Source organism: Pogona vitticeps, chromosome 1 (assembly GCF_051106095.1).
Source record: "Pogona vitticeps strain Pit_001003342236 chromosome 1, PviZW2.1, whole genome shotgun sequence".
NCBI classification, from domain to species: domain Eukaryota; kingdom Metazoa; phylum Chordata; class Lepidosauria; order Squamata; family Agamidae; genus Pogona; species Pogona vitticeps.
Genome location: NC_135783.1, coordinates 139,327,624 through 139,348,767, shown reverse-complemented (window position 1 = coordinate 139,348,767; position 21,144 = coordinate 139,327,624). Strand labels below are relative to the sequence as shown.

General features: G+C 39.6%; 1 protein-coding gene and 1 non-coding gene across 14 annotated transcripts in view; both read left to right on the top strand.

The window, feature by feature from the left end:
- The window catches only part of CYRIA (CYFIP related Rac1 interactor A), a 101,435-nt gene that overhangs the window by 14,349 nt on the left and 65,942 nt on the right, over nt 1–21,144 (top strand). For all 13 annotated transcript variants that reach the window (XM_073001814.2, XM_073001819.2, XM_073001804.2 and 10 more), the window contains one exon: nt 20,261–20,311. The gene's annotated coding sequence lies outside the window, so the exon portion shown is untranslated. The remainder of the gene's footprint in view (nt 1–20,260; nt 20,312–21,144) is intronic.
- LOC140703441 (U1 spliceosomal RNA) lies at nt 11,844–12,009 on the top strand. Its single transcript, XR_012082837.2, has one exon. It is a non-coding gene; the product is annotated as a U1 spliceosomal RNA (small nuclear RNA).

Genomic DNA, 21,144 nt, shown 5'->3' with positions numbered 1-21,144 from the left:
CAAAGGACTCTGGGAATCGCAGCCCCACTTCAAGCCCAGAGGAAAAAAATGCGGGCAGTCAGGGAACAGTTTTACTCCTGCAGCTCCAGATTGTTCACCATTGTTCTTGTCTGCTGGTGATTCCCTTGGTGGGGTATAAAAGCAGCTGCAAGAGATGAAATATAAAACCCTTGGTTTCCTAACCCCAGTTGTTTTATCCGGCAAAAGGTCTTGGGTCTTCTCTGGTAGGCCCGGTCTAACCCCCCCCCCCCGGGAAAGCTGCCTCTGCCTCCAGAGGACTCCCTGGTCTTCCCTGCCACCTATTTCAGTCCCCAAACTTTACCTGGTACAGTGATGCCTCACTTAACGGGCACTCCGTTTGATGACGAAATCGCTAGACGTCGACTCTTTTGCGATCGCAAAATGATGTCTCCTATGGGGGAATTTCGCTTTGCGATGATTTTCAGCCAGCTGATCAGCGGTTTCAAAATGGCCACCAGGTAAACAAAATGGCCGCCCACTCTTTTCTGGCACGGATTCCTCGCTGCACAGGCAGTGAAAATGGCTGCGCTATGGAGGATCTTCGCTGGACGGTGAGTTTCAAGCCCCTAGGAATGCATTAATCGGGTTTTAATGCGTTTTTATGAGCTTTTAAAAATCACATTATGACGTTTTCATTTTACAGCGATTTCGCTGGAACGAATTAACGTCGTAATGCGAGGCACCATTGTAATGGTATTATGCCTCTGACTCTTTTCCCTCTTTGGAGTTGTCATCAATTGCCAGCCCTGCTGGTGATTTCAGTGGAGAGACACAAATGCAACATAAGCAGCAAGTTAGAATGAACTTCTCTGCCCTGGATCTGTTGCTCGAGGAAAGGTCTTTTCCTCTCTCTTTTTTGGTTATGCTGACAGCAAGACTCTGCTGCTTTCCAGATTCTTGTCTCTTGAGGACAACATGGCTCTACTTCAGAGAGGGGCAAAAAATCTCTGCTGGACCAGATATTTATAAAGGTGATGAACTGCATCACAAAGTGGGATGACAAAGTTTGGTCAAGGTATTGTTACCCGGCAGGCTAAACATGGGAGGCCTGCCTTGTTTTCCTTACTGGTAGCGAATTGGAAACAAGGACACAAGTATACCGAAAGCACTTGTCTTTGCTTTGGAACCATCATTTTTAAAATTCTTTGGACTATTGGGTCCAAAGCCTGGAAGGCAGCCCATCTAGGAGAAGGAAAACTCCGATTTCAAACCTCCACTGCCTTTTGGCTATATCCACTGATGGAAAAGGCTTCAGGAGACAACCTTGAGGCAAAATCTGGAGCTGGAGTCCCGGAGGCAGTTCGTATCATTCTGCCAACTCCTGCGACGTTGCTGAAACCAGATGTATTGGCTCTTGCCTTTCCATTGGACTATTTAAGTGATGTGGAGAGGGGGGATTTGCTGCTTGGGTAACAGCCTATCCTCCATATTATTTTACCCAGGCTTCGTGCTCTGGAGAGGACACTCCAGCTTCGCATACAGCGTCAAAACACTGAACGCTGTTCCAAGTCCTCCATACACGTTGCCATAGTCTCTTGAGACTAAAGCATGCCTATAAAGTTTGGTTTTGAGCAGTAGAGTTTGATGGTGCCTGATGCACAAAAAAAGGTGAAAACGTAACTCATCTGATATGCATGGAATGATTGGCTGTAGCATTTTAACTACCTCTTTAAATAAATCCAGAAATTCCATTTATTTAAAAAAAAGCTATGTCAAGTTGTCATAGTCTAACTGTATAGATGTAGTGTTTGTGTAAACTAAGACCTTTTGGGGTTTGTGTGTGCAATGAACATCACTAAGCCCTCTAATGAAAACTTGCTTAGGATGATGCAAGTGGAGTGGTGAAACTGTGTAGCAATGAGTTTTCCTGTTATATGGCTTGTTTAGCGTTAGTATTTTATTGACTTTACTATTTTACTCTGGAAACAGGTCATCTTAAAAGTTCTTTAATAATTAGAAATTGGGTCAGTTTAAAGTCATTGTGGATGTTTATAATTTTATAGTAATTTCCCTCTAATTTTTTTTTCATTTGTTGAATGTTTGCTGCCATGTAATTCTAACAAGGTATAGTCCTGAGGAAGTTTCTACTAGTGAGAGGCGGTGATAAAGAAGATGATGATAGTGCTTTTTAGAAACATACAGTGATATCTTATTTTATCACATTTTAGAAAAATCAGTCTGTTACTTTTTATCTGAAATGTGTTGGTTTATGGCATAGCACTACAAGGCAGTTTTTATTAATATATTTATTGGCAAGAAGCATATCAGTATTTGCATATGTTTTGCATTGATGAGGTGCAGAGGTGTGTCTTGGGTCACATGCCTGGTCATAACTCTGCAACCGAGATGTACCCTGGCACCTTACCAAATAGCCACAATTAGCAGTGGGGAATTAATGCAAACCTGACCAGATAATACCAATACAATTCTAGCCATTGTTTTAGGAATCTTTTATGCCACTTTTCAGCTACCTTCAAATCTGCCAAGGTAGATTTGAAGTCTCAGAGCATGAAAATGTGATTAAAAACGGTGAGAACGAAACAAAAGTTTAGATGTTGATTTAAACATCGCCATTTTTCTTGAGGACGTCTAGGCCATAGGCTGGTGATTGGTTAGCAGTGCAGTGTATAGATTAATGTGAGTGAATGGAGAGTGGTGCTTAGTGCTCCTCTTGCTGTAAGGCTAATCTATAGAGGCAATGGGGTTTGTTTTTTTTTAAATCATTTTGCTAATGGGCTGGTAAGTGCAGACTAATTGTTTTGCACCATTTCTATTTTGCTAGCAGTAAAAGTGTTGTCCAGCATCTCACACTGAATGGAAAGCTTTTAAAGAGAGTAGGAGGAAAGAGAGACACACAGAGAGAGAACTAATTGACTAATCTGGATTGTTCCTTTGCTTTTCCTTCTTATGATTGTGTACCTGATTAGCAAGATTAAGAATCAATGAATGTTACTCTTTCTTATTGATAATGCCTGTCATAAATTAAGAGCTCCTAAATGAGGCAAGTGTTTATTGGCAGCCTCTATTTTCTGTGATTGTAAATTTCAAATAAAGATCTGAAGGCCTTAGGAATGGACCTCAACAGATGGGAAATGTTGACATCTGAGCGCTCAGCCTGGAGGCAGGCGGTACAGCAGGGCCTCTCCCATTTTGAAGAGACCCTTGTCCAGCAGGCTGAGGCAAAGAGGCAGCCCCGAAACCAGCCAAATCAGGGAGCTGGACAGGGGACAGATTGTATTTGTCTTCAGTACAGAAAGAATTCTCACTCTCAAATTGGCCTTCTCAGCCGCACTAGATGCTGTTCCAAGACCTCAATTCAGAGCACGTTACCATAGTCTCTTGAGACTGAAGGGTGCCTACAGAGAAAATTTCAAATCCATGTGGCCTGAGAAATAAGCTCATTTCCAGGCTATCTCCTTATCAAACGTATTTGACTGCACCAGCAATTGCAGTGGGGTTTGTCCCATTGACTGGCAATCTTATCTGGTCATTCCATTCCATTCTTGCATTGATATATTTAACCTAGCTTTTGTGATTCCTGTGATACCCTTTGTACTGTTAATTCCTAACACTTATATGTCATTCTGTGATCAATGTAGGATAGAAAGAAAGAAAGAAATCCAAATCGTTATAAGCACAGCTAAGAAACTGACCAGGAGTATACTTGCACAGCGGAAGCTAGTGTATGAGTTGAAATGTTTGATCTGTCCAAATTACACAGGTGTTTTCTATTTATTTAGTAATGTTTTCAGTATTTTATGCTTACACTTGTTTTTGGGTGCTTATTGTAATTTTTTTTTCTCAGTGTAATCACTGTGTTGAAGGGAGTTCTGTTTTGGGAGGAAAATGTGGGATATAAATTCAGTATAAATCATATCAAAAGCAACCTAAAAGTGTAGTCAGTTAGTTGAAAGCAGCATTTGGTTAAGTAGCAAAGAAGAGCCTCAATTAATACTAATTTAAAAATAAAAGTAATTAAAAAGGCATAACGGTATAAATACAGGAAGCATTAAAAGTCCAGAGAGAATTTTAGAATGTCTTAGTTAACTCTAGCACTGTGATTTGGGCTTGGAAATGAAATGAAAACGGGTGCTGTCGCTTTTAATGTACACAGGAAGCATTTCAGATCAGTAATGTGTTTGGTAGAAAATTTCTGGTCTGAAGCAGGCATTTGCAGCCTGTCATGCATTCAGCTAGCTGTTAAGTGAGACCTATTGTCAAGGCCCTGTTTTCTTGGCTTGTGAATAGACAGTAAAGGTGGCTGAACACTGAAATGATCTTCAAGGCACATTTGGTCCTCTTTCAGCCACCAGTTATGGAATTTATTGGTGTGGCTCTATCAGCTGTACCATGGCTGACACACCCCCCCCTCTCTCTGTGTGTGTGAGAGAGGGGGGGGGGCAAATAGACAGGATGCAGCCTTTCTTTACCTGTAATATTCCATATGTTTCATGAACGTTATTTGAGGGATGGGGTACATACAAAAATAGATTCATCTGCACATGTAGATTTTGAAAGGAGAATGTTAGTTCAAATGGTAATAACTACCAGATGTTCAGAGGGAGGGCATTTCTGCATGTGATGTTCTTATGCCATTTCTCCTTTGTACAAGAAAGCCGACTGCTAAGTTTTCATTCTGAGGCATCCTTCAGTGTTCCAAGCCTTCAGTGTGGGGTTTGTGAGTAATCGTTGCTAATAGTGGAGGTTACAGTATAAGAGCCGGGTTGGCAACGCAGGCAGGACGTGCAACATAAATGTGGGGGTAATGTCTATTGAAATGCACTTTTTAGTATACAAACATGTTGTGACCTTTCTTAGAATGAAGCTAAGTGCTGGCAAATTGAGGACAGATAAAAAGGAAGCACTTCCTCATACAGTACATAATGAAACCATGAGATTCAGTTCAGCAAAATGGTTACAGTACCTAAACTTATCTCCAAGTTTGTGTCCATGGTGGGCGCACTCTCTAAGACTCTCACTTACAGGTTTGTTGGTAGCATGTCTTACCAGTTTTATCCTGTACATTCTGCTGACAACTTACTGTGATGGATCTTGAGATAGCTTTAAAAAGGATGTTATGTTTTTGAAGGATACAGCTATTACGTATATAGCTATTAGTCATGATGGCACAGTGTTTTGCTTTGTACACACCTTTTTGTACTAGTTGCCTGTTCTTCCTTAGGCAGAATGGTTGAGATATTGACATGAGGATGGTGAAATGGTTAAATTTTGCTGTGGGAATAGACGAGAGTTTATTTTTATACCTCAGAACCTGACATTGTCTAAGGCAAGGTTGTTGAAATAGGTTTTTTAAAAGCAGATTTTCCAGTTGCACAAATGCCCTATCAGACTGCCCCCTCTCCCCGCAATTCAAATGCAAGCTAAGTTATTTTCGTATCTGTTAAATTAAACTGAACTTATTCTTGTCCCTTTTCCATACTTCACTGTAATTGCCTCTGGTGGTTTGAGCTAGTCCATTTTATACTGCAGTTAAATAGGGCATGTGATTAAAACTTTTAGTAAACAGATATGCACACACTTTTCCAATGGCACATCAGTTTCCAGCTGCAAAAGTTTTATTTTCCAGCTGCACACAAGAAAAAAAAACTTTTTTTAAAATGTAAGTTTTTTTCTTTGACTGCTGACTTTCTCAAAACTTTGAACACACCCAGAACACACATAAATTGGAGTGGCATCGTGTCTAAGGGATACTGTGCCAATCTAAGGAACTAGCAGAGCATTCCTGGATATGTTTATTCAAAAGTAAGTCTTGTTGAGTACTGTATTGTGATATTTAGATTTACATCCAGATAGCTAGGAATAAATTGAAATGTGAGTTGGATAGTTGAGAGATGCTTGATTTGGTTCTCATGTCAATCATTGATTCACAAGATATCCTTTAGCAAGCCACTGTCTCTCAGCTCTCATCTATATAATGGTGACTGTTAATAATAATATCAGTTGTATAAATAATACTACCTTACCTTAAGGAGGCATACAACTGAGATAACAAATATTCTGAAATAATATTCCATTGCTGAATTTCAGTAGTAAATCACAGCTGGAGTTGGCCCAGTGAATTGAGATTTAGTGAGCCTTCTGTAAATCCAGTTGATTCAAATGGGTAACATTCTAGTTGCAATTTACTACTGTATTCCAGCATATGAATACCTATATCACACCAACATAAATAAATGTTGTTGTTTAGTCGTTTAGTCGTGTCTGACTCTTCTTGACCCCATGGACCAGAGCACGCCAGGCCCTCCTGTCTTCCGCTGCCTCCCGGAGTTGGGTCAAATTCATGTTGGTCGCTTCGATGACACTGTCCAACCAATCTCATCCTCTGTCATCCCCATCTCCTCCTGCCTTCACACTTTCTTAACATCAGTGTCTTTTCCAGGGAGTCTTATAAATAAATACTTTCACAAATAAAAGAGCTATTTGAGGTTATGGTGGATAGCTTAGCGAAAGCATCAGTGCCTTTCTTCATAACAATGAAAAATGCACATTTTGTTCCTGGGAGAACATAGGAATACAGGGATTGGGAATACCTATAAATATTTTGCACAGTCAGTCACATATATTTGCAGTTCTGCACAGATTTCTAAAAACTTTGCCGATTTCCACAAAACATGTGGAGAAAAGAAAGTGAAAATACTGTATTTGGGTCGCCGCCTTTTTTTAAGCAAGGCCAGTGCACTTGGGGCTTTCATTTAGCCCTAGAAGAGGAGAGAGGATTTGAAAATCAAGGACAGTGTAGAAAGGAAGAACCTACCCCATATTGTTAGAACTTTTTGTCCTAATGAAACATGAGCAATACGTAAATACAAGACTGACTTAAAGAAAGCTAATTTTTAAAAATAATGTGTAACTCATTTATTAAGTCCATGGGCCAAAAATGTGGCAGTGGTCACTTTAAATGGAGAATCCTGAATAGTATGTGTGTGGAAACTGTTGTTGCCTTCATGTTCTTATTAATTTTATGTGGAGGAAAACAATCTGGCCTCTGGAAAATTAGAATCCTGGACTAAATGAACATTTGCTCTTGCCCATCAGAGCTCTTCTTATTTATTTTAAGAGAGATTGAACTTTCATGACTCAGCATCTGACAGCTGTAGCATCTTGAGATGACTTGGTGTGTGAATAAGCTTACAGATTTGAATCAGTAGAGCAAATGTGTTCACCTGTGAGTCACTAAAAAGTGACAGAAATGGCACATCCACATGTGAATCAGTGTTGAGGACCAGAAAGGGAGATGTTCATGTTGGAGCATTCAGAGCATACTGCAGTGGTATTTTAAACCTCCTTTGAGCACAAGAATGGCACAGGAGAGAATAGAAATGGAAACGAGAGAGCCTGTGACTAAAGGAATAAGGTTGGTTTAAATGTTTGCATCTCCTGTCATATTGGTCAGCATGCTAATGTGGGTAGATGTTTAAGCTGACATTGCAGTCATGGTTAATAGGCATCAGAATGGTTACACCCTGTGATATATCATGAGCCTTCAGATCCAGCAGTGCTTTTTCCATCACTGGGAATGCAGAACTTTTAAATAAGGAAGGAATGACCATGCTTCTTATCCCACAAAGAGTTTTATTTTGCTTAAGACTACCACCCTAGGTACTGTTTTGGTAGAGTAAATAAATTGAAACTCATTTAAGATTTGCTTCTTTTTTCTTTCTTTTTTTTTTGAGAAACATAGGATTGCTCTGTTACCTAAAGGTTTGCTATTTGGGCAATCAGTGAATGGCTTGCTGGCATCAGCTTATTTCAGTCATGAATATTTAGAATGCATGGGTTTTGCAGGAACATATTTTTAAAACTCTACTGATTGATCAACCGCCAAAAGTGAAAAGGAGTGGTTGTTGCTAGAGGGAAATTAAAGCATGATTTGGGGACATGCAGGAAGCCCAGAAGGAAGGAAAGAAGTCAGTCAGTCAGTCTGTCTGTCTGTCTAATGTTGAAAGTTAATACTAAATACTGCTTAAGAGAGTTTCACTTCTGTACAGCCGAGTGTGTCCTTTTGTTTTGTTTACCAGCTTGCCATATTTTCATATTTGATGCAAGCAAATTTCTGCCATCTTTTAAAGGTTTTTTTGTGATTCTGTTTTGCCTTCTGTTTTGCCTCACTCTGCACTTTTACTTAGCACTGATAAATTGATAAGACCTCCAGTAATACACCCACAACTCTATAGGCAATGCTTGCCATAGAGTGGGTTCGGGAAACATGCAGACTGCAGAGCAGCATGAAGTCCACTTGTTTATATGGCTTCAAAAACTCCTAAGTGGGTTAAAAAATAATGGCTAGTCCCTGGAAACTAGCTTTAAGGAATGTTGGCTCTTTTCTAAAGGTAGCTGCAGAACCTTGTTTTGCTGTATGTTTTCTGGCAGTCTCTTCTCTTGTCATCTAACTTGATCACTTTCTCTTTGACTACATTTTCTTCCTGGAATTTCCTTCCAGAATGCTTCTATTTTGTTCCATCACCCTCCTGTTTCGAGTTCTGTCTCAGAAACCTTGTTAGAATCTCCCTTCCTTTCCCCTTTTGCTGTGCACCTCAGATGCAAAACTGTGTGAAAAGTTCATGTGTTCATTCTATCTCCTTGGCCACTTGGTTTTCTGAATTCTGACCTTTAATGTATATTGCTTTAGTGCAGGAAAACACTGATCCAGCAGGAGCATTCTCCTGGATTAGACCAAATGCCTTATCCGCCATGACTAATGGGAAATAACAGCCCAAAGAATTTGCCCGATCCACCCTTTAAGTTGGTTCAAGTTTAAATTTAATTTGGTGGTGGCCATCACTACTTCTTGTGAAGGCAAATTCCATAGTTTAACTTTGACAGTATTAAAAATCACAATGATAAACATGCTGGCAAGGGTGCTTATTACTAGTGATTCTGCTGTGTACCTGTGTGTGTGCATGCATGCTTATACGTACATGCCTGTGCAAGGAGCCATACAGGTGAGATAGGGTGGGTTAGACAATGAGATGGAAAACTTACTTAATAATATCTTTTAAACTTTCATTATTGTTGTTTAGTCGTTAAGTCATATCTGACCCTTCATGACCCCATGGAGCAGAGCACGCCAGGCCCTCCTGTCTTCCATTGTCTCTCGGAGTTGGGTCAAATTCATGTTGGTAGCTTTGATGACACTGTCCAACCATCTCGTCCTCTGTTGTCCCCTTCTCCTCTTGCCTTCACTCTTTCCCAACATCAGAGTCTTTTCCAGGGAGATTTCTCTTCTCATGAGATGGCCAAAGTATTGGAGCCTCAGCTTCAGGATTGTCCTCCCACTGAGCACTCAGGTTGATTTCTTTCAGAATGGATAGGTTTGATCTCCTTGCAGTCCAGGGGACTCTCAAGAGTCTCCTCCAGCACCACAATTCAAAAGCATCAATTCTTTGGCAGTCAGCCTTCTTTATGGTCCAGCTCTCACTTCCATACATCGCTACTGGAAAAACCATAGCTTTGACTATGCGGACCTTTGTTGGTAAGGTGATGTCTCTGCTTTTTAAGGTGCTGTCTAGGTTTGTCATTGCTTTCCTCCCAAGAAGCAGGCGTCTTTTAATTTCATGGTTGTTGTCACCATTGGCAGTGATCACGGAGCCCAAGAAAGTAAAATCTGTCACTGCCTCCATATCTTCCCCTTCTATTTGCCAGGAGGTGATGGGACCAGTGGCCATGATATTAGTTTTTTTGATGTTGAGCTTCAGACCATTTTTAAAGACTTTCATAGCCCACTCTGTATCATAGGATCTCAGAGAGGTTACAAAGCTGTATAAAACAACTATAAAACATGAGATATTTTAACTACTTAAAATCAAACAACACAAAAGTAAAACACTGAAACATTAAAAACATAGCACTAGTATTAAAATGGTGTTCCCTAGTCACACTGGCCACGTGACAACAGAAACTGTCTTCGGACAAGCGCTGGCTCTACTGCTTGAAAACGGGATGAGCGCCGCCCCCTAGAGTCGGACATGACTGGACTAAAAATGTCCAGGGGAACCTAGCCAAAATGATTCTTTTCCCGCTATTCAAATGTTTGAATCTGTTCTTCTTGTCAAACAGTTGACCTTCCCTGTTGTAACAAGTTCCCTGTAAAGAAGCCAATGATACAGCTTTGCAAAGTCCGAACCGCATGAATAATAAATACAGTGTGAATAATTAGTAGAAATAATTTACCACATTGCTATTAACTGCTGAAAAGGCTGATAGAGTAGATGCAGGACTTCATCAAAAATAGTTACAGATACTCCCTACTGCCAGAGCAGGAATGGGTAAAAGAGAAATTTTATTCCTTGGGTCTTGACTTTGGCAGAATAAGGGCTACCTTCCAGCAGCTAGGCAGGGGGGATTGGCAAGCATTAGTAGTTCTTTTGTTGTAGACTTCAAATTCCTAACAGATTGCATGTGTTCTCGTGAGTCGGTCACTCTTGGGTACTTCGGAAGCCTGGTTTTGGTTCACAGCACTTTCTGAAGCTCCGAGACTTCTGTATATTTTTCTCTGTGTGACAGAAGCAGTTTTGAATATGGGGAAATTTAAATGATGAAGATGGCATAGGGAAATGGCCTCTTTTGGTGGTCTGATCCCTACCTAGATTGAAAATCATTTTCACAGATCTTCTGTACTGTGTCTAGATTGGCTCTAATTAATCAACCATTCAATTTCCTCTGAAATCTGTAAAAATGATAATTATGTGCCATAACATCAATTCCACATCAATACATAGAAGGGGTTTACCATTCCCTTCTTCTGGGGACACCCTGGGACAGCGCAGCTTTGCCCAAGATGACACAGGCCAGCTCTTCCTCTGGGAGCACAATAGGGGAATCAAATTCCTAACCTCTAGCTCCTCAGCCAGATGCCTAAACTGCAACTCTTCTGTACAGATATGAGACAGTTTTGTCTGGAGGGTACGTTATAGGTTTCATACATAAATAAATATATACCCTGCTTTTCAAGGCTAGAAAAGCCTTCCAAGACAACTCTCATTGCCTCTATAAGTAACTACATATGTGCCGTCAGATCAGTTATGACATCTTTCAAGTTCTTCTAGGCATACAGTACTCAGAAGTGGTTCACTATTCCCTTCTTCTGGGGATGCCCTGGGGCTGTGCAGCTTGCCCAAGGCCACAGAGGCTGGCTCTTCTCTCAGGAGACACAGTGAGGAATGGAATGCCCAACATCAGGATACTTTTCCAAGAAGCCATTGTCTCTGCAATAATCACTGTTTCTTTTGGGACCATTTGATTCTACATCAAGAGCAAAGATTAAAATCTGAGTCCTTCTTCTGGAGATTTGACCAATGAGCATGAAGGATAAAGCCTTCTTTAGGTGAACCACTTTGGAAGCAAGCTGCATAGTATGTGAATTCACTAGAAATACAGTGGTGCCTCGCAAGACATTCTTAATTCATTCCATGGAAATCGCTGTTTTGCGAAAACATTGTCTTGTGAAACCAGTTCCCCATTGGAATGCATTGAAATCTATTTAATGTGTTCCAACTGGGGAAAAATCACTGTCTTGCAAAAACTGTCTTGCAAAAAAAGTGTTCCTCCCACAATCCTCTAGTGCACAGGTATTAGCATAAGGTATTAGCACATACAGGTATGTGCACTAGAGGATTATGGGAGGAACACCTAGCCCCTGATGGGGGTCCCGCAGGGCACCCCAAAACACTGAGGAGCTCTCTTGGCCTCTGGCAGGACTGGGGCTATGCAGCCCTGTTCTGAATGGGAGGTGCAGCCAGGGGGTCACCATGCCTTGGGGGGTCAGGGGACAGAAGGGGGTAGGAGATGCAAGGGCCATTTCAATTTATACCTTACAGGGGAAATACCATGTCATAAAAATGGTTTTCCCAGGGGAGGCTCATCCATTGCACTTTAGGTATGTTGCTGATCCCTGTGATTTCCCCAAATGTGGGGAACTCAGCTACATAGTTTATGTTAATAAGGGGATTACATTTATGATTTCCTTGTTTTTTTATATAATTGCTTTACCCTTTGGTTTCTGGCTATTTTCACCACTCTCTATCATTTAAATTTGCAACCGTAGCCCCATTGGCAATGCTTTGCAAGATGGTTTCCCGCCCCCCAGTTGGAACACATTAATTACATAAGACCTACTTTTTTATCCCAAAAAAGTGGGGGAGAAACTGTATGCTGGTGTTTTTCCAGAAGGCAGACCCTGGAAAGCCAGCAGCATACACTTTGCTCCCAGCAGCATACACTAAAAAAGTAGGTCTTATGTAATTAATGTGTTCCAATGGGGGGGGACTGTCTTGCGAAACAGGGTTGGAAAAAAAATTATCTTGCGAGGCAAGGCCTAAACATCGTGCAGCGAGATTGCCCATAGGAATAATCATTTTGGGAAGCACAACATTGCTCAAAAAAAGTCACCGTCTAGCGAATTCATAGTTTTGCGAGGCAATCGTCTTGCAAGGCACCACTGTAAGTAGATACAAATCTCATCAAAGTGAATCACTGGGGAAGACAGACCTTGTTGTGGGCGACACCTGTGTGATCCATCCCAATCCCAGAACATTCAGCCACCTAAACATAGCCAAAAAGTAGTGCAGATTTGGCTGCTGGAAACTTATAACTCAAGTGTTCCCATGATATGCGTAAAAAAATACCAAACACAAAGGTAGTATTTAGTAAAGAACTGGCATGCTTCAGTTTCATTAACAGAAGGATTGTGCTCAAAGGATCTTTGTGGATCTTTTCACCATTGGTTGCATGTTGAGTTTTTTTTTAATGAGATTAACAAAAAAAGTTAGTTGAGTAACTTTTGTTGTGCTGTTAGTTACATAGGAATTTTTGTTGTTGCCTATGTAAATTTACAGGCTAAATCTAGTACATACAGTAAACCCATTAAAATTAATAGGCCTTGTTGGCCCCGCCTGTGTAAGTCCCATTAATTTCAGGGGTCTACTCTTTTTATAAAGGACCATTGAATTTACCCTATTTTGCAACACAAAGTCCAGAATTACAGTATATGTGTGCACGTGTGTGTAATAAAAGTAGTATTTTATGCATATAATAAAAGCAGATCATAGTACAAGCTGTTCGGAAAAACAGTTCCATTCATTAAAATAGAGGATTCTAGATCTCCAGTCCAAAATAAAAATCCTTGCAACAGGTTAGCAGAATTATATATACAGTATATTCAGTTGTTTTTTTCTGGTTCTAAATTAAAGCAATATTTAGCAGATCAGTAGTGGGAGGGAGATGCTAAAATGTTACAGGACATCTGGAGAAATCTGTGGAATTGTAAGAGGAAGATTATGCAAGAGTACATTTCTATCGCTGCTTGTGGCTGTCAGTGCATCCATTGGGGGAAAAAGATGCATGTAGTAGTTATAAAGCTGTGATCACACTTCTACAGTAATGAATTTAACAGAAGGCAAATGCATATTTAAATATGCCCTTTATTTTTTATAGACCTTATTCTCTGTTCTCAGTTGCTAAAAACACATTTAGTAGAATTAACTTGGTGCACATTGTAGACGGCATTAATGTAGTTATGTATACATATATTTTTCAGAATATATTTATGTGTTCTCATTGAGGTAGCAAATGAATGACGTGCATTTCGACGTGCTGTGTTTTTTATTCATGTATCTGAAGCTAGCAGTTTTCTGAGTTGCCTGAGCTTCCTTCTGCTTTTTGTCCATAAAAGGAGAAAAGCAGAGCCATGTGACTAGTATACTGAAAAAAAAATCACAAGATCAAAACACTGTCTTGTTTCGGAAGGCGTTATACTGGTGGTGTTTCGATCAGGATTTTTTGTGCTCGCTTTGTGTAGAATTAACATTATTGTTCCCTCTTTCTCTACCATTTATCTTGAGTTGCTTTAGGGAGAATCCACAGTGTCTTGTACAGCTTTTCTGTTACATATAAACTGATTATAAGCTTTGACTCTTTTAAATGAAGTCTTTAATTTGTAACATTCTCAATAGCCCATTTAATTCAAAGATTTTTTTGCAGTTAAGGATCAGCATAAATACAACTAGAAGAACAGTTTAAACCACTAAATTTATTTATAGACTTTTTAAAAAACCTCATTCTGTCACTTACAAGAATAACATACCCAATGTAGCTTCAGAAATTTCCTGCAAACTGGCAATAATTCCAGCTCTTCTCGTTATTGCGTAATAGTCCTAAGTAACTTTCTGAGCAGCAGATCCATATGAAGGAAGTATGATAACTTGGTGTTCCTCAATTTAATCATTTGACTTTCTGAAAGTATATAAGACTTTGACTTTAACTACTGGCTTGTATATCTGACTCACAGGGATAGCTTGCCTTGATTTATATTAGATAGATAAGTATCAGATAGACAGATCTCTCTCTCTCTCTCTCTCTCTCTCTCTCTCTCTCTCTCTCTCTCTCTCTCTCTCTATCTATCTATCTATCTATCTATCTATCTATCTATCTATGTCTATCTGATACCTACAAGATAAAAATTTCTACAGAGTGTTCAGATTTGGGTTGATATAGTACTGTGGGGTTTAGAAATGAGTAGAAAAATATACCCTGTTTCCCCAAAAATAAGACCTAACATGAAAATAAGACCTGGTACGATTTTTCGGGATGCTCGTAATGTAAGTCCTAGCCCAAAAATAAGCCCCAGTTGAGTGGAACCTCACCTCCACCCTTGTGCAGCAACCAGAAGAAGATGTCATGACTGTATTTGAATCAATGTGGATTGCTGGACATGAAAAAGTAAGACATCCCTGAAAAATAAGCCCTAATGCGGTTTTTGAAGCAAAAATTAATACAAGACCCTGTCTTATTTTGGGGGAAATAGGGTACACGATTTTAAAGCTGTTTAAAAAAATCTTGGGAATTAATTTTGTGAAATTTGACCAGTACGTGAAATAGATTCATAGTTAAGGTTATGGGACCCAGACTGTGCAAAAGGATCTAACGTTAGTGTGAATTTAGTAAGCTAAACTCAGTTGTTTGTCTCACCTGGAGACATTAAATGAATAGGAACTTTTAACCCATCACTTACATATATCCCGTTAGTTCAGTGGTCTGATCCTATGTGGGACTAATAGTTTATTTTTATCCATTATTTATGTGTGATGTTGCTCTATCTCTGGTCTTTTTAAAATTCTTTTAGTCTTCTGATTAGCCAACACATACATACGTATAAACTTTATTGTTTCTGGCCATAGACCTTTACAACATACTGACCACTATAGCATATAAAATCCAATTAAAACAGGTAATAACTTTAAAACAATTAAAACCATTAAAACCGTTAAAATCAATAAAACCAATAAGAATACAGTATAAGAATATTGTCATAACATAAAACGTCATCCACTGTATTCAGGATTTATGTGGCATTATGATCCCTGACAAATCGAAGCCTCAGATTCTTAGCTGCTAGTGCAAATTGTGCTACAGCATACACTTGATTTATTTATTAATAAAAGTGTTTATAACTTATCTTGCAATCCAAACACTACCATCAAGATAGTAGATCACAAGGAAAAGAACATCAAAATCAACCAAGCGATATCCAAGGATCATTAAACAGAAGAGAATGAAACCAACTTTCTATCTGGCTAACTATTAGAAGTCAAAGACGGCAAATCTACTTTTTATAGAAGGGATGATGAAGCATACTCTTCTTGCCATTCTTAAGGGTCTGCACAGTGGCTGAAATCCTGATGCTAGAGGTCATGATGGGTAAAACAGAGGATGTCATCAGCCATGGTCAATTTTTTTGGAAAATAAATAAAGCCCTTCCCTTTCCAAGTCTCCCTTTTGTTGTGGGGAAGCCATTGGGGGCCCTGGGATGAGGGAGAGTCTTTACTTCAAAATTACTGCCACTGGGATGATTGAACTGGGAGCAGCAGTTTTTGAAAATTGAAGACTTTTCCTTAGCCTGGGGGCCTCAACAGCTTCCCAAGGATGAGAGACCTTTGGAGGTGCGGTCGGTGGGTGGGAATCTTATTCCTGGGGTCTCTATGGCTGATGGCATCATCAAGCCTAAGGCCATGTAAGTTTCAGCCACAGATAAGATAAGAAGATTCTGGGATTGTTTCCCTCCTGACGAGAATTGGGATTTAATTTCAGGTGAAAGGTTTAGTTGTACCTTTCCCCTGCGATACTACTTAACTGCATAACTAGGGATGTTTTCTCTGAGTGTATGTCAAGAATAAGGAGGACTGGCTCACCAACAATATGAGAAACCCTAACCCCAAATTCTAGTGCCTCGTTCTGTGATAAATGTAGAACAAATTTTTAGCTACAAGTCCATAGTTAGCTACAGAATTAATTGCTAGATTTTATGGGCTTCTAGTTTGGGTTAAATTTAATTAAAATGTCCACATTGCTATCCTTCTGTAGTCTAATATTATAATATTTCCATGTCGTGTTATGAGAGATGCACAATAGAACTGGAAATCTTGTATTTGCTCATGGGCATGTTCTGTCCCTTTCGTTGCTTAGAGTCAAAAATAAGAAAAGGGTAGAATAGCCAACATCTTAATTTTATATGGGAGATTATACAGGAATCTGGTTGCTGTCTAATTTATTTTTAAAATGGTTTCTCTTGCCAGTCATGGTTAGTTCTGTTTTTGATCATGGTGTTGCACTGTAGTTTCTCCCCCAATGGCTTCATTTTTAATGCATGCTAGAAGACTCATCATATGGCCTTCATTATTTCTTCCACAGCAGGAAACTTCCAAAGCAGCAGCTGTGTATTGCCTTAAGTTAAATTGACTATAAAGTGTGATTGCTCAAACTTGGCACGTAGAATAAGCTAGTCACCCAGAACGTACAGAAGAAAAAAATGCTGTGTCGCAGGTATTGAACTGCCTTTTTAAAAAGCATGTTTTAGTGATTATCAAATTGATTACTTACCTATCACTTAAACTTTTATATATATAAAATCTACAGTCTCTTTGGCTGCGCAGAACCTAAATGCAAATTTTTGGTTTATTCATATATATATATATATATATATACATACATACATACATACATACATACATACATACATACATACATACATACATACATACATACATACATACATACATACATACATACATACATACATACATACATACATACATATATATGAATAAACCCAAAATTTGCATTTAGGTTCTGCGCAGCCAAAGAGACTGTAGATTTCTGCTCCCTCTCCATTTGCTGCATTACCAAACCCTTCTAAACTGCGAGGGAGTTTCAAAAGTAATTTTTCATGGTTAAAGTTGCACTTTGGATACTGGCCATATTAGCTCATACAAGCATTAAAAAAGTGCTTTTGTTAGTGTCAGAAAGCTTCACTTTTCCACACTATTTCTTTCTTTTCTTTTCTTTTCTTTTCTTTTCTTTTCTTTCTTTCTTTCTTTCTTTCTTTCTTTCTTTCTTTCTTTCTTTCTTTCTTTCTTTCTTTCTTTCTTTCTTTCTTTCTTTCTTTCTTTCTTTCTTTCTTTCTTTCTTTCTTTCTTTGCCATTAATACTGAGAACTCTAGGGTTGGTGTGAAGATAAAGATGCTATGGTTGTATGGGGGACTGAGGCGAAAGTTGATAATCTTAGAGTGAGATGGTATAGTACAAGGGTGTGGCTTTCTTGGACTCTAGAATTATAGCTAGTATTTGTAATTGCTTATAGTTGCTTTTCTATTTCACCTTTCCTCCAGTGTGCTTGAGGCACTTTAAATTCCGCCCTTGGTTGTCAGGGTAGTTTCATGGCTTGGTGGGAACTTGAATCTGCAGATTCAGGGTTCTACTTCAAAATGATGTCCTACTGAATCCCAGTGACTTCCCCCTCCCCTGTTCACCTGTAATTTTGTGGGGAATAACCAAGTAAACTGGGGAGTGTGGGGAATGGGGGGGGGGTGAGAGAAAGAGCAAAGTTTATTTTAAGTGCAAATAGTGAGTGACTTGGGAATAATTTGAATATTTTCATTTCTGTGTTTCTTGAAATCTTAACACCTTTTCCTAAATATGTAATATTAATGCATTAATTATCATATAATATTGGCTGAAGTCCTCTTGCTTAGCATACTAAGTTGCAACTAGAGCAGGCCCATTTGAATCAAATGAATTTACAGGGAATTGACTCAAGAAATTCCCAGTGATTCATTGTGCCTATTGTAGTTGTGATTCACCACAACAGTGGTGTTGTGGATAAAGTGACAGACCAGGACTCAGGAGGCCAGAGTTCAAATCCCCAATTGGCCATGGAAACTCATTGGGAGAGTGGAATTGGTAAAACCACTCCTGAAATATATCATTTACCTTGAAAGCCCTATTAGGGTTACTATAAGTCAGTTCCAACTTGACAGCACGTAACACACACATTGTACTGTGAATTTCTACACTGAGCAATAGGATTTCAGTCACTGGTTCTTTAGTACAGTATATATATATCCCGCCCAACTAGTCATTGACTACTCTGGGTGTCTGATTCTTCTTGTGCCATTTTCTCCTCTTCTAAGATGTTAAAATCTCCCATCCCTCCCCCCCTCCGAGTTCCCATTCACCTTTTTCCAGCAGGGAATATCTGTGCTGACATCTTACATTTGAAAGTTGTTTTCTGCTAAATAGTGCCTGTCTTCTTTAATGTCACTGGTGAGAGTAAATAGATTAAGCTGTACAGTATATATCATCCAAATATGATGCATAAATAACTAACTGTCGAGCTTAATTTTAGTACCTAATAAATTCTTCAAAAGACAGTGCATTTGCAAATTATACTCATTATGACTATTTAATGAGAAGCACAAAAGCTGATTTGTAGAACCCACAATTCTTATTTATGGGATTTTAGTGTGCCTGATACCATAAATTAGAATCCTCATCACTTCTGCCTTTTCAGTTTCCTGCCTTATAACCAGAACTAGAGTTTAAGGGTAGAATTAACAAGCTGGTTTGAAACTGGGGTTCAGGCAGTGGGGTACTAACAATTAGAGAACTAAAATAATTGAGTGAACAGCATTGTCCTTCAACACAGAAACTTCGGTTGAAATTGGTTGTTGTGGGTTTTTCGGGCTCTTTGGCCGTGTTCTGAAGGTTGTTCTTCCTAACGTTTTGCCAGTCTCTGTGGCTGGTATCTTCAGAGGATAGCACTGAGGAGAGCACAGAGTGCTGTCCTCTGAAGATGCTGGCCACAGAGACTGGCGAAACGTTAGGAAGAACAACCTTCAGAACACGGCCAAAGAGCCCGAAAAACCCACAACAACCATTAGATCCCAGCTTTGAAAGCCTTCACGAATACATTGGGTTGAAATTCTTGCTCAACTGCGAGGAATGTTACTATCTCTCATTCAGGTTTTCTGCATGTATAAAACAGGAAAACATACGGCAAATTTCTAAATGATGGGACCTTTTGGTGGGTAGTTAATTCATATGGGACCTTTTGGTGGGTAGTTAATTCATAGGGTTGTCAGAATTTGGAGGCAACTTCACAGCGTGTAATAATGATGGATTAGGAAATGATTGATACACAAGGTCAGATAGAACATTATCCACAGCTAAGCAAGGTTTTAAACCGAAGCCTGCATCTACTAATGCAGCATTGCTCGAACCAAAGTTTGCAAATGTTTTTCTGGCTCACATCTTAAAACTCTGGTTTAAAGCCGAGAAGCATTAATCTTGGCGCATACTTCACAGTTTGTGTGCCTAATGCTAAAAAGAGCAGGGAAGTGCCCTGTTTTCCCGAAAATAAGACCTAACCTGAAAATAAGCCCTAGTATGATTTTTCAGGATGCTCGTAATATAAGCCCTACCCCCCAAAATAAGTCCCAGTTAAGTGAAACCCTGCCCTCCACCCTTGTGCAGCAATCAGAAGAGGATGACATGACTATATTTGCATAAATGTAGACTGTTGTCTGTGAAAAAAATCCCTTGAAAATAAGCCTTAGTGTGTTTTGTGGAGCAAAAATTAATATAAGACCCTGTCATGGGGAAAACACGGTAAAGAGTGGAAGGGAGAATCAAGGACCGAGTGGAACATTGCCTGTCACCAAGCCCGACTTTGAAGAAAAACCTCAACATCACTAAATAAATAAATAAACCTTGATCATATTTCTTTGTTTACCTGTATCTATGGGACTGTTAATGTGCATTGTTCTTAGCGTGCCTTTTTCTAACAAAGTAACAAGTCATGACTGCAGTTTTGGTAGCTAGCTAAAAATGCACTGAAAATAAATTAATATATGATGCTAAATTAATGGTGTGAATTTAAAATTGACAGGTTTCTTTCTTCCCTGGAATTCTCAGGAGGCTTCGGAGAAAATCTAAAGAGGTAAGATGGAACTACATACGTGAACATAGACACATTGTTGTGTGCCTTTGCTTTCAGAAACCCTTTTGCCTCCACCATTCATTTTTGCTAGAATGTTGTTGTTATTTAGTCATTTAGTCGTGTCCGACTCTTCGTGACCCCATGGACCAGAGAGCACGCCAGGCCCTCCTGTTTTCCACTGCCTCCCGGAGTTCTGTCAATTTCATGTTGGTTGCTTCGATGACACTGTCCAACCATCTCATCCTCTGTCGTCCCCTTCTCCTCTTGCCTTCACACTTTCCTAACATCAGGGTCTTTTCCAGGGAGTCCTCTCTTCTCATGAGATGGCCAAAGTATTGGAGCCTCAGCTTCAGGATCTGTCCTTCCAGTGAACACTCAGGCTTGATTTCCTTCAGAATTGATAGATTTGTTCTCCTTGAAGTCCAGGGGACTCTCAAGAGCCTCCTCCAGCACCACAATTCAAAAACATCAGTTCTTCTCAAACGTGGCTTTGTGACCTGTGTGGAAAGCAAACCATGTAGCCTTAAGCCACCTTAGCCAGCAGTTAACCAAGTTCCTCTGGGACTGTTGAGCATCCGCCCCTCAAGTGAAGTTGAAATGTGTCTTCTCTTCTTCCCAGGGTTGCTCCTTTTTGCTTCGTTCTGTTTCACTCAGAACTACCCTCAGAAAAATAAAAGGCTAAATTCTTTTTAGTCCTACATAGAGGAGAACCATGGGAATCAGACAGATACCGTTAGTAGTGACTGGCATAACCCATTTCTTTCAGCAGGGCTGATGATGGATTCATCCCAGATGGGTAGGTAAAAAATGAAATGGCTGTGCCCGATAGGTTG